The sequence below is a fragment of the Lissotriton helveticus genome, chromosome 9, assembly GCF_964261635.1.
Source record: "Lissotriton helveticus chromosome 9, aLisHel1.1, whole genome shotgun sequence".
Taxonomy (NCBI): domain Eukaryota; kingdom Metazoa; phylum Chordata; class Amphibia; order Caudata; family Salamandridae; genus Lissotriton; species Lissotriton helveticus.
The window spans coordinates 266,646,626-266,661,191 of record NC_136070.1 but is presented as its reverse complement, the minus strand read 5'-3'; positions in this window follow the sequence as shown (position 1 = coordinate 266,661,191).

The window sequence follows — 14,566 nt, the reverse complement described above, 5'->3', positions numbered from 1 at the left end:
AGCGTTCTTTACCAGGTACAGTCTGATCCTTAAACAGAAGATCCGGATTGGTGGTGTCAATCTTCAGATGAGGAGGCACAGCAGCTTGCAGAACGTCGTCATCCTCGCGTTCAGACCGTGTCCATGTCAAATGAGCATCACTAAACGGGGTGAATCTAGGGACCTTCTCACAATCTAAATCAGCTATACCATCCCTTACCCACTGATCATATGGTAAAGGCAAAGGAACTTTTTTACAGTGGGTGGCATGCACCCAGTTCTTTTTGCCTGCTACTCTAACAGCGGTTCTAGTAACCAGCAAAATCAAATAGGGGCCGGTCCATCTAGGCTGTAGATTCTTCATGCGCTGGAAATTCTTTACCAAAACGTACTGACCAGGTTCAAGTACGTGACTTGGGTCTGATGTAGCTGTCGGCAAAGTGTCATAGACCTGTTGGTGGAGACCACGTAATTTAGCAGTCAAGTCATGTAAGTAATCCACCAACATAGGGTATTCAATACTGCTGTACTCTTTCGGACGAGGCACTCCCCAAACATTCGCTGGCCGACCAAACACGATCTCATACGGACTAAGTCCCACTCGAGAATGCACAGTCATTCTAGTTGACAAAAGAGCCAACGGCAAGGCATCTGGCCATGTAAGACCAGTACTCGCTTGTACCTTAGCTAACTTAAGCTTAAGCGTACCATTGTAACATTCAACAAGTCCAGCAGACTGGGGGTGATTCGCTGCGTGAAATTTTTGATTAATCCCTAATCCAACACACACCTTCTTCATAATCTGACCCACAAATTCACTCCCATTGTCCGACCATACAATTCTCGGCAATCCATACCTAGGGAAATACTCTCTCAACAAATCCTTGGCTGTAGACAAGGCAGTATTATCTTTTAGGGGGTAAGCCTCTATCCATCTTGAAAAGGCGCAAACAACCACTAGAACATATTTCAAATTGTTGCACCTCTCCATGTGAATATAGTCTAACTGTATCACCTCAAACGGATATGTCAGAGGAGCAAAATGGCCAGCTGGAGTTGGAATTCCCTCACCAGGATTATATTGCAGACAAATCATGCAATGTTTCACCACGTTCTCTGCACATTTCGGAATTCCAGCATTCTGCCAAACTGGAGCCAACAACTTACATATCCCTTTCGAACTTATATGAGCCGACCCATGAGCCATTGTAACCACTGGGAGCACATACGCATCTGGCAACAACCATCGCTGGTGTTCCGACAATTCAATCCAACAACCTGTAGAATCCAACATACCCGTACTCTCTCTCCAAACATTCATTTCCTTCTCTGTAGCTTCAGCCTGAATCGTCTTCACACTTTCTATCGTGTCTTCACACATTCCACCAGCCATAACCCATCTCGCTGGTCCTGCTACATACATACGACTCATCATATCCTTCGCTGTTTCCTTCGCAACTTCATCCGCAAACGCATTCCCTCGACCAACATCGTCCACAACTCTCTTATGCACACTACATTTCACAATTGCAATCTGCTTTGGGAGAGTGAGAGATTCCAAAAGTTCATTCACTAACTGCCCATGCTGGATTTTAGTTCCATGGGAAGTAAGGAACCCACGCTCTCTCCACAAATGCCCAAAACTGTGAGCAACACGAAACGCATACTGACCATCGGTATAAACATTCACTCATTTCCCTTCCGACAACACACACGCTCTAGTCAGTGCAATCAAATCTGCTGCTTGCGCAGAATTCTGTGGTATACGTAGTGTCTCAACAACTGTATTTAAAGTTGTGATAGCATACGCTGCAGTCGTCTCACCATTCGGAAGCTTAAAACACGAACCATCAACCCACAGCGTACCATCCACATTCTCAAAAGGAGTGTCTTTTAGATCCACTCTAGCTTTTGTTTCTTCCTCTGTACGAAGAAAACAATCATGCTGTTCTTGAGCATCCGTCTCTGTAGAGATCGGCAATAACGTAGCTGGATTCAACATGTTACATCTTCTGATGTGGACGTGGCTAGCCAACAGTGTCAACTCGTAGCCTGAAAGACGTGCACTAGTAAGGTGCTGTGTCTTAGTCCTGTTTAATAAGGTATCCACTGCATGCGGAACCATCACAATCAGTGTATTATCTAACACCAAACCAGCAGACTGTCGAATAGAAACGGCAGCTGCGGCTGTAGCTCTCAAACAACTCGGCAATGCTTTAGCAACTGGATCTAACTTTGATGAAAAATACGCGCATTGACGCTGCTTGTCCCCAAAAGATTGTGTCAACACTGACAACGCACATCCCTCTCTCTCGTGCACATACAACGTGAAAGGCTTGCTATAGTCTGGAGTACCCAACACAGGAGCCGAACACAATGCATCACGTAATTCCGAAAAACTTTTCTGACATTCATCAGACCAAGGAAGAGGATACGGAGTATCTTTCACCGTCAATGCTAACAGAGGCTTCGCCAACAATGAAAAATTAGGGATCCATTGTCTACAATACGATGTAATACCCAAAAAGGCACGAACTTCTCTCTGTGTCGTTGGCACACTCATTTGCGCAATCGCCTGAATTCTTTCTGGGGTCAATTTCCTTCCCTCGTTTGACAAGAGATGACCTAAGTAGGTTACCTCTTGGCGGCAATATTGCAACTTTGATGGCGATCCTTTATGTTGAAGGTCAGACAAATATTGCAACAACGAAAAAGTAGCCTCTTTACAAATCTTTTCGTCATCAGCCGCAATCAACAGATCATCGACGTACTGAATAAGAGTCGAACCAACTGTTAACACAAACCCGTCAAGCTGAGCTTTCAACGCTTGACTATAGATTGAAGGACTTTCACAATAGCCTTGTGGAACTCTCTTAAACCGGAAACTTCGGCCTCCTAATGAGAAGCCAAAAATATCCCTACTTTCCTCTGCAATAGGAATACTGAAGAAAGCATTCTTCAAATCGATGACAGAAAAACAGGCTGCCGAAGCAGGAATCAGAGTTAACAATGCAGTGATATCAGGTACCACAGGAAACTGTGGCACGACAATCTTGTTGACCTCTCGAAGGTCGATCACAAACCGGTACACAGGTGGCTGAGAAGCATCTGTACACTTAAGAACAGGCAAAACCGGACTATTGCACACGTTACCTCTCCTTTCCTCAACCACACCCTTCTCAACCAGATCATAGACAATCGCTAAAAGAGCTCTCTCACCATCGCTCGATATTTTGTATTGTGGGATACGAGGCAACTTAACATTCGATTTTAGCGTAACAACATACGGTGGAATCTGCAAAAGACCAACATCATTTGGACCCGTAGCCCAAAGCGTTTAAGGAAGCGAACTCAATTCCAGTGGCAAACAATCTTTGGACAAATACATTGGAGAGATCACTTTCTTACCAAGAGTAAGTTGTACTCCCGAAGGAGAACAATGCAATGTCGCATACAATCTTTTCAGCAAATCCAAACCCAACAGATTCTCACCACAACCAGTCATTAGAATAAGTGGAGCTTCCAATTCACAAGGGCCAATGGAAAGGGACAAAGGACTAGAAACCGGATTACAAACTGGGGCGACTGAAAATCCTACGGAAACATTGGTCAAGCCAGACAAAGGTGCGCCAGGGAGTTTAGAATGCATAAAAGAACTCTTTGTCGCACCAGTATCCAAAAGAAAAGGTTCTGTCACACCTGATGTAGTCACTTCAACATACGGTCCACTCTGATCTACTGGAACTGACACTACTCCCTTACTTTGTCCATGGCTGTCCTAGCTATCATTATAACCAGCACTCTCACCTTCAACATAGTAGTCCTCAACATAGTACTGAGGAGACTGACCACTCGGACAACTCTGTCCGTCAAAATAATTCGCAGAATTCTGTAGGGAAGAGGAACGCTCATTCTGAGGGATCACACCACAACCTCTTCCTATAGGCGCTTGCTGAAAACCACCAAGACCTCTCTGACCAGGTGCACCATTCGCACGCTGTGACAAAGCCGGGCAATTATTCTTAAAATGACCTTCCTCTCTACAGTAAGCACACTGATTAGGACCTGGAAAGAATCGCTGAACATAAGGTTCAGGCTTCTGCAACAATCTCTGAAATTGCGGAGGTTGCTGAAACTGCGGTTGATTCTGACGAGGCGGATAAGCTTGCTGCAAAAGAACTTTCGTCTTTAAATCTTTTGTTTTCTTCTCCGCTTTATCCTTCTCATCTTTATCCCTATTCTCGTAATATTGGGCAGTAGCCAATATCTGGGCCGACGAAGAAACAGCCCATGAACTCTCAGAGTCCTTCAACTTATTAGATAGTTCGGGAAGCAAATTAAAAACAAATGTATCCACGAACAACCTTTGACCACCTTCCGTACTCATATCCTGACCACTGTGATCGATAAACATCTCTTCAAACCTAGTGAAGAAGTCAGACACACTCTCGTCTTTCTTCTGCTTGCATGCTGCTAACTTATCCCAATTCACTCGTAAAGTGGGCATCATCGTCTTCATCAGAGTAATAATTCTACCGGGTAAATCTGCAACTAAAGGTTTAGGTTTAGCACCTCCTACTTGTCGACCATCTGCAGCAACAATATTCGCCCAAGTATCTCCTAACTCAGCTGCATGATTCTCATGACGAATCTTCGCCCACAAAGGTTGCGGAACTACATTACCCATCAACATGTCAACGTCAACTAAATTCATTATACACGCATCTACTGTCTGAGACAACTCTTTGTAGTAACCAGCAGGATTCTTACGAGGATCAGGTAAGGTCTGCTTAAGAGCCAAGACCTCTGCTGTCTTCCAAGGAACATGTACCCATATTCGCTGAAAATGTAGCAAAACAGGCGGATTAGCATTTGCATCTCCTTCTTTCCAAAGGGAAGGAACCTCTCTCATTGGATACTGTCTCAATTTCCTCCTAACAGAGGAATCAGGTTCGTACAACGTCTGAGACGGAAGTCTAGATCTAATAGCCAGTATCGTCTCTACCGCTTCTGTAACATCAGTGTCCACTATCATCCCTTTAGCAAAATCTGACTGAACATTGAGCACATCCTGCGGAATCGGACCCAACTCATTATCTTCCCATTCCTGAATCAGGAAAGTACACATCATATCGAAAACATACCTTTGCTTAGGCGGTTCCCACTGAAAGAAAACATCCATAACTGCTGGCAAATTATACCTCGAAGCATTCGAAATCCACCTACGAGCCAACAAATCCAACGCGGTCCGTTCCTCGGAACTAGGAAGCTGACTACGACTCTGCTTACGTTCCGAAACAGGGGTCATATTCAATGACCCAAACAATGGAGACAATAAACTAGAACCAGTTTCTGTCATTCGTCTTCGAACAGAAGGAGAAGAAACAGTCATAAGAACAGGAGAATAAGTGTTTTGAGGCAAAGAAGGTGTAGGAATAAGAACAGTAGGCGTCTCAGATGCAGAAGCAGAAGGCAAAGGAGTTTGAGGCAAAGCTGGTAGCAAAGCTGGCGACCCTAGAGCGGGTTGTGCAGGAGGAGGTAAAACCACCTGTGGAGTACCAGGTGGCTGAGCAACAGCAGGAGGTTGAACAACAAAGGGTTGAACAACCGGGGGTTGCGGAGGTGCCGTAGCACTCTGTGCATAAGGGGGTGGTAATCTCAACAAATGTGACATCAAAGGATCCTTCTCAGGGTCCTTTGTTGCATTCTCAAGAAGAGATGGCAAAGCTGGATAACATTTATCAATAGCCATATTATGTTGCCTATCTAACACCTCAATTGCTTTATCTTCTTCGTTTTCTTTAAACTACCTAGCAGCTTGCATTATTAATACATCCTTTTCTCTTTTATCTTTTTTAGCTTGTTTAATTTCTCGTTGTCTGGCTTCTTTACGCCAAAGGCGAAAGGAGTCAAACATTGCCGGCCGGGCTTTCTTCCTAAATAATTTAGTTTCTAAATTGTCTACAATCTCTGTGTTAAAGCTACCATGTTGGGGCCATTGTAAGACTTTGGAAATTGCAATTTTCAAATCAAAACTAAGGACCAAACTAAGAACCAAAGGACCAAAAACTAAGGACTGGGAGCGACCCACTTATACTTAACTGAGGTATCAGTCACGCCACCAGAAGACCCGTCTATCGTCTCGCCGTACAAAGCATCACAAATGGGTCCTAGACAGGGCGACAGTCAGGGTAGCAGTCCTTCGTAGCCGTCAGGAAAGCGGGAAGCCTCGCAGAAAAGACCTTCAGTCCACATTCGACATGCCGGGGTCGATGAAGTGGTGGCCGTCCTCCAGAATTTCCTCACGAAGCTCCTCACGAACCTCAGGCTTGGACCGGTACCGCTGAAGTCGCCCCACGTTGGAAGCGCCAACTGAAGAACCGGACTATTTAATACCCAGCGGCACCAGGGGCACGCCCAAAGTCTTCGGGTTCCACCTGTCTTAGAATACAGAGACACGGAAACTTCTTGGTGGCGTCAAAGATCAAATTTATTGGCTGCAGCCAGTAACAGAAGTCCTAGAAATCATCACGGTATGAGTTCTCAGGAGACTGCTCAATTTTACACAGCAAGTCGTCCCTTTTTATGCCAAAAATCACATTCCAGACAAATACCTAACATTTACAAACTGTCCAATCACATGTATCCACACCAAAGGTATCGCATGACAGTAAAACCCACTTTTCAGTTGCCCAGCCCATGTTCAATCATCGGTCAAACCCAACATTCTTCTTTAGACAGGTCGAACGAACCCATAACAAAAAAGGCCACAACCCAATCATAAATAGACCATAAAGAAAGGAGCAGAAACAGGAGAGAGTAGGATAAGGCATATTTGTGTGCAATAAAACTTTACGATGTCCTGTGCTCTGATCCTTAATCTTGAACAGCTAAAGGGCAGGAACTGGTTTAACAAGGTCAGCTTCAGGCAACAGGGTCAGTTCACTCAGGTCAAACAGGAGTCAGCAGGAGTCAGCACGGAGTCAGAACTGGAGCTAAGGTGTACATGTCCTTAAAGAGACTAGTTCAGCCACAGTCATCGGCCTATGTGAGGGCAACCACAAAATAGCTGCCATACACAAAATGGAACCCAAGGGTTCAGAACGAAATCCCTAAATACGTATTGAATCCATCGGTCTAACGTGAGGAAAACACTCATACTTGCCGCACTAACTAGTTACGGTTCGCTAATATCAAATTCGTAACGAAACCATTACCTTTATGAAACGGGTTCAGGATTCACGGAACCTCAGCCCAAAAGGTCTAAGTCCCTATTAGTAAAAATGCAAAGAGTACACTGTTCTTTCTATGTTTACTACTTGTATATTTGTATGATCTTAATATTTCAATTTTATCTCCATTTATATATTATGTGGGCAACTCTAGACTAAGGTACTGCATCACTGGTCTTTCCAGGAAGGCCTATGCTGGTCCTAATCTCAAGTTGAAGAACGTTTACGGGCATTCCCTGGAACTCCAGTAGGATCTTAGTAGTCTTGTAGGACCGCATGGAATTATCCAAAGATTAGCAACAGGACTTGCAAAACTAATGGGTGCTCTTGTGAGCCTGACCTACAGACATGGCTCTTCGGATGTCCACAAGATCATCAGAGCCATCACATTGCCACAGACTACATACCAGTGACAGTGTCCAACCCCCAAATTCTACATTCATCACTTGCAGGGACAACAGATCATCGCTGGTTAGTAGTGTAAGAATACACAGAGTTCACGAGCACGAGCTGCCGCTCGGGTAGAATTTCTACCCGAGCGGCAGGAATACCAGCACAAACTGCAGTTCGCACTGCACTCCGCCACTCGCGGAACTTCACAGAGTTTTTTTGAAACTTTGCGGAGTTTCTCATAGCCAAACGACACGAACTACGCCAGGCCTTTGATCTGACACTTAAAAGGTATATGTCTAATAGGTTTACCTACAAGAGGCTTAAGTTAACTTGCTTATGACTCCCTAGTACATGGGTACTCACAACCATTTTCCCAGGAGCCAAAAAGTTTTGTCTGTGATGTGCTTGAAGGCCACATTGATTCCAGTTGGATGGTGGTCAGGCGAGAGGGTCGGGGGGGATTGGTGGTAACGTAGGTGTTGGCAAAGCTAGTGGCTTAATTGAACAAGGTGAAACCAGAAAACCTGGGATTAATCATGGCTTCCCCACTTTTCAAAATTGTGTGATCCCAGGCAATTGTTTAATTTCATATCCTCCCCCCTTTTTCTTCATGATCACATATAAGATGACCTCGAAATACATTATTTTATGGGGTGTGTTGTACAAAACCTGCTCCTATGTTTGATTTAATTAACTATACTGTTGTTATGTTATGTTATGTTATATTTACTTTTGTATAGCGCACGGCTACTCAAAAAGAGTGTCCCGGCGCTTTGAGTAAGGAGGACTACAGTACAATAACATAACACAGTTAAAAAAAAGAAGGAGACAGCGATAAAGAGGGCAAACCAAATATATGCAGCCTACTGGGTAAACAACCAGGTTTTAAGACCTTTTCTAAAGGCAAGTAGGCTGGTGGCTCCCCGAAGTGTGAGCGGCAGAGAGTTCCACAACTGTGGCGCCAGTAGTCCAAAGGAGCGACCTCCCAGGCGAGCTCTCTTCACTCGCGGGACCACCGCCAAGAACAGAAATTCCGATCTCAAGGAACGAACAGGGTGGTAGAATGCAAGTCTCTTTTGGAGGTACTTTGCTCCAACCGCATGGAGGGCCTTGTAGGCCAAGGTCAAAGCCTTGAAGGCGATCCGCTTGCGGATTGGAAGCCAGTGCAAAGTCTGCAGCAAGCCTGCTGCACTGGCACGTCTATTCAAGCCAAAGATAGCTCTCGCAGCAGCATTCTGCACCACTTGGAGCCGCTGTAGCAGATACTCTGGCAGGCCCAAGTAGAGAGCGTTCGAATAATCTAGCCTAGAGCCGATCAGGGCCTGCACAGTCAGCTTCCTGTGCTCCTCAGACAAAAGAGGAAGAAACCTCCGCAGCATCCTAAGGAGGCCAAAGCACATCCCTGACACCCCGAGAATCTGGGATTTCAACGTAAGCCCCTTATCCATCTTGACCCCCAAGTTCTTCGCAATCTGGGATGAACAAGACGGAGGGAACATATTGATGGGCCACCAAGCCTGCCAGTCTGGCTCCGTGTCGCACCCAAAGAAGAGTACCTCGGACTTATCGGAATTGCACTTGAGGCTGTTCAGTTGGAACCATTGAAAAACAGCCCCAAGGCAATCCCGGATACTCTCCCCATCAAAGTCTCCTCCTCTCTTACACGAGAAGAGGAGCTGGGTGTCGTCTGCGTAGGATACGATCTGGGCCCCGAACGACTCCGCCAACGCCGCCAAAGGGGTCATGAAGATGTTAAAAAGGGTCGGGCTCAAAATAGAGCCCTGTGGGACCCCGACTCCCAAAGGCGGCATCACGGCGGAATCTGGCGAGGCCCAGACCGTTTGCCGGCGGCCAGCTAGAAAGGAGGAAAACCAGCTGAGCACCGTCCCCCGTAGTCCTATCTCATAGAGTCTTGCGAGAAGGCCATCATGGGGGACGGTGTCGAAAGCCGCCGACAAATCCAGCAACACCAGCATGGCTTTGCCTCCTGAGTCCAGAACCCCTTTAATGGTTTCTGATACCTCAAGGAGCGCGGTCTCTGTGCTGAGATTTGGATGGAAGCCAGACTGAGTGGCATGCAGGATCTCATTTGTCTCCAGAACATTGGAAAGCACCATCTGAACGTGCTTTTCCACAATTTTCGTGAGAACCGGCAGCAGAGAGATAGGCCTGTAGTTGACTGGGGCCTTCGGGTCCAGACCAGGCTTCTTAAGCAGCGGGATGACCATTGCCTGCTTCCAGGCCTGCGGAACCACCCCCCGGCTCAGCGAGAGATTCAATAGCGTGATTCAATAGTTCATGTATAATAGGAACCCAGGCCACCCAAAGAGTGCACACAACTGGCTTGCCTCTTTCGTTCACTATTGGCATTGTTCGCAGTGTAGGGAAAGAATAAATGTTTCTAAATTCATGCTTGAAAACTATCACTTTTAAATTAATACTTCTCAAAGCGCTGATATAATTAATTATTCTAAGGTGAAGAGGCTCTGCATGTTAATTAAATACACTTTTTGAACTTTTAAGTGTGTCATAATTTTACACTTTTGCTGCAAGTGCTCTTTAAAAGTGATGTTGGATTCCGTAGTTACTTCCTTTCTTTAACACCAACCAAGCTTGAAATAAATCATTGCCTGTCTATTCAATATCTTTGTTATTGTTAGTGCTCAGTGGAGTGAACTGCAGCCCAGTGCTCCTGTTGATCAGTGGTCTGCATGTAAAGGTCAGGGGGGGCTGCATGCAGCCCCCAGGGCGTACTTTGAGAATCCATACCCTAGTATATTGCTCCAGGGTATCCAGGGCCGGTAAGTTAAGTGTACCTCAAGGACAGCAGCACTGATTTTGCAACAAGTGTGACAAAGCAAAGCATGACTCCCAGTCCGCCATTTCAGGATGCTGAGTGATGTAAACTGTTAACTTGACTTTGCCATTTAGCACAATTGCAAAGCCTAAAACCTTCCCTTTTAATATTTATAAGTCACTTCTGCTGCAGGTCTACTGAGCCTTGAAGGACTAGCAAAGGAAGGACTGTACCTGTGGTGCAACGCTCATGTAAATTTTCCCACGAGCCCCAGACAGAGAAAGTAACTCCAAAAGTCAGTTGGCTGACTCCCTGTTACAATTACAGGGCCATAAAAGCTGGGGAGCTTGTACCATTAACAGCCCAATGCCAAAAAGCCTGCCGCCACTGGACACTGAGGTGCAGCCTAGGAAACTGAGTTCTGACCCTCAAAGTTGCAGGAGAATTGTCACAGTGCAGTTTGGTTGCTCGGCTCAGAAGTTAGTGCACATTAAAGGGAACTGCTGGTTTTGCTACAATCAGAGACCAGTTGCAACTGGCTTTGTAATAGACTTCACTCAGAATTCATGGGACATTGACCCCTGAGGCCAAAGTCACACCCCTGTGTCTGTGGACCAAGTGGTGGCCATAAGAAGAACCCAGAGACCGACTCAGTTCCCAAAGCATCCTTAAGAATCTTCAACATCCTGTATCCCTTGCATCAGGACCACTCTATTGACTTCCATGGCGGTCCTCCCATAGGACTTAGAACTGGACTGGAGACTGCTCAAGCCAACAGGTAACTGCACAACCCCTGTGACTGGCTCATTATCGGAGTTGGTCCCCACATAAGGCCATAGAGCTGTTTTCAAGATACTTGTAACTAACCATAAACCGCAAGTCATTGTAGGTTACAAAGATTTCTTGTATTTAATGAAAAGCAGTGATTTATTGTTTCTTTCAAAAATTCATATTTCCGAAAGTCTCCGGTGGGTTTTTGTTGTTGAGGTGGCTATATAACAATAAAAACAAAACCTATTTTTATAAATTAGTTTTGGGTTCTTATCATGTTATGTTTCTTTTTATTCAACATTTTGATAATTCTTAATGCTTTACACTTGTTCCTTTGATAAAGCCGGACTGCTCTGAGCCACAGTTACCCAGGACTGAGCTAAGGTTTTACAAATCAACCTGACTGGATCGTATAATATTGAATTGTGTCATTATTACACAGTGAAGTCGCACAACCACACCATATAAAACATTGCTTTCCTCACACCACAAAAGTGCAGTTTGTGAAAACCAAAAGGTAGTAAGCTGACTCAAAAGTGTAAACTTACTCAAAAGTGCAGTTTGTAAATCAGGCCACAGGTGTTTTATGGGGTTTTTGTAGTTCTGCCTCTGTGTTTAGTTCCCTCGATATTCTGACTTCAATAGTTAGAATGTACACCATTGTGCATTTCTTTGGATCTGCAGATGAACCATCGTACCTTTTACACACTCCCGTACAATGTCACTGTGGCTAATCATGGGTATGGGTGTGTATACCTGCTGATGACTTGAATCTGATGCCTTGTTCATGCACAACTGTTTATGATACCTGGGAGTTTAAAGCCACATTCCTTAAATGTGCTGGTTACTGTAGCATATTTAAGTTGTTATGTTAAAAACAGAATACACTCAACACCATTGTACAAGGTGATGAGTGGCAGTGACGAAGCTATCCACTTTCTTTGGCGGCTATTACACCTGGTCTTGCTCTGCAAGTATGTGCACTGTGCCAGATTTCGGATGCTGTGTTTGTTGCTATGTGTCTCTTTCTTATAGCGAGTTTCTGCAAAACATACAGTTTTTGGTCACTCAGAGTTCATGATAATTATCATACTTTTCTTATTTCCAACCCTCAAGTCAATATTACTAACAATTTTCATTTGATCTTAATGACGTGGAAGGCTATATTTTGAGATGTTAACACTGAAAAGCTGAAATGTTTAAATTGCAGAATAAAAAATATGTATTAGACCCATTCTTCCAACAATGGTCTACATCATAGGTACTCGCAAACATTTTCTCAGGGGCCAAAATGTTTGGTCTGTAATGTGCCGAGGGCCACATTGATGCCAGCAGGATGGTGGTAGGGGCAAGAAGGTTGGCGTGGCGGAGTCTGTGGTAAGGTGGGTATAAGGAAGCAAAGTAAATATCTAGTGATTAACTGCACAATTAATAACAGCTTCCAAAATTTACCAAATTGCATGATCCTAAGCAATAGTTTTCGCTTTCCCTCTTTTTTCTTCATTATCACATATAAGAAGACCTCAAAATATATGACAGGATGTACACTTTACAAAATTCTATACTGTGTTTGATTGAATAAATTTTAATGCTGTTCATGTCTAATAGGAACCCATTCCACCCAAGAGGATGCACATAACAACTGACTTAACTCTTTATTCTGTATAGACATTGTTAGGGTGAGGGTATAATTAATATTTTTAAATTTATGTTTGAAAACTTGAATCAAAAAATACTTGTCAACTTACTGATATAATCTGATGTACTAAGGTGAAACCTTCTGCATGTTAAAAAAATGCACTTTTTTAATTTTGAAGAGATTTTATTAAATGTTCAAACTTTTGCTGCAATATGTCTTTAAAAATGAAAGTGATCCTAAAGTTAAGGCTGGAAGATGTGTTTAAAAATGAGTGTTCCTAAAGTTAAGAGGTGCAGTACACCCTAGTAACTTCCTTTCTTGAACTTCACTTTACCTTTAAATAAATGCTAGGCAGTTTATTTAACATCTTTTTGGTGTTCGTGCTGAGTCGAGTAAACAGCAGTCCAGTGCAAAGCATTAAGAGGGCAGGATGCCAGCACCTTAGATACTGCAATCACTTGTGCTTACAGAACTATATTCTCCCTGCCAAGCTACACCTCACCCGCACATATGAGATTAGAATTCGGGTTGCTAAAACAGTCACTAGCCAGTCGTGGATCCTACATAATATGTTGGAACAAGAGTCGGAAAGCCAAACCCAATACATTGAACCACACGTTATGGGACGAGCTACAGCACCGCAATACATCACTGGCAAGAGTTTACCTGCAAGAGTCACTTGTCCTAGCAGGTCTCACACAACTTTGGTTAATTTCTAATAATTTTCAGATGTTCAAGCGTCTGGTCATGAAATCTCTCAAAACTCAATTTAACTCAATCTGTTTTAGAGGACCAGGCCACACAAGCAAAAAGAGTGCATGGGTGAATGACGCTCAACAACTATAAAACTATTACCCTTCAAAATTACTTTGCTACTGGTTACCCAGCTTTTATCAAGCTGCAGTTTTCAAAATATTGCCTGTTTTGACCCAGGGGACCCCCAGCTAAACTGCTGCTTCGTCAAATTTGTGCTAAAGGCGGATCAAAGATTACACCATAACGCAATCTGCTCAGCGCAGCAGACTCAAACTGCAGCTCAAATGACTACATCATTTTTTAAGGAACAATATGCTCATCCACCAAGGTAGCACTGGGGTCGACCCTGGCTTAGAAAACTCTGTTTTACAAAAGCACTGCTCTCCATCTTCTTTTTATAACTCAGTACTTTTAAAGTGAAACTCACAGACTCCATTTTTAGGTCTCGCCTGTCGATGCGCATGCGCATCGAGCAAGCGAGACTATAGGGGCTCATCGACTCTTTATCTAACTTGCAAGGAATCGTGGCGATTCCTTGCAGTGCCCGTGACTTTTAAGCTCAATGCGCATGTGCATTGAGCTTAAAAGCGCGTGCACAGCCGCCCGCATTCCTCCGACACCTTTGAAGTGAAGCTTAGCTTCACTTCAAAGGCCCGGCTTCTTCACACCCACATGCCGCTCTGCCCCGCTCCGCCCCCTCCCCTGAGTCATCCTGCCTGCCCTCGACGTTCCCCCCGCCCCCCTCCCAGCTTGTTTTCTTTCTTTTGAAATAGCTGTCTTTCTGACACTTGATAATATTGCATGTTGTCAATCTGACCCTATGCTTGCCTGTTGGTTATTTTTTTAATTTAAATTACGCGCAGACCTACGAAAATGCACCCTTTTACATTAATAGCAGTCAACAAGGGCGCCCGCCCCCTCCCTATCCTGGGCGCCGCTTAGGTTTCAGCGCGGCACCCGCTTTCACTTTTAACACGGCGGCCAGTCAACAATGGCGCA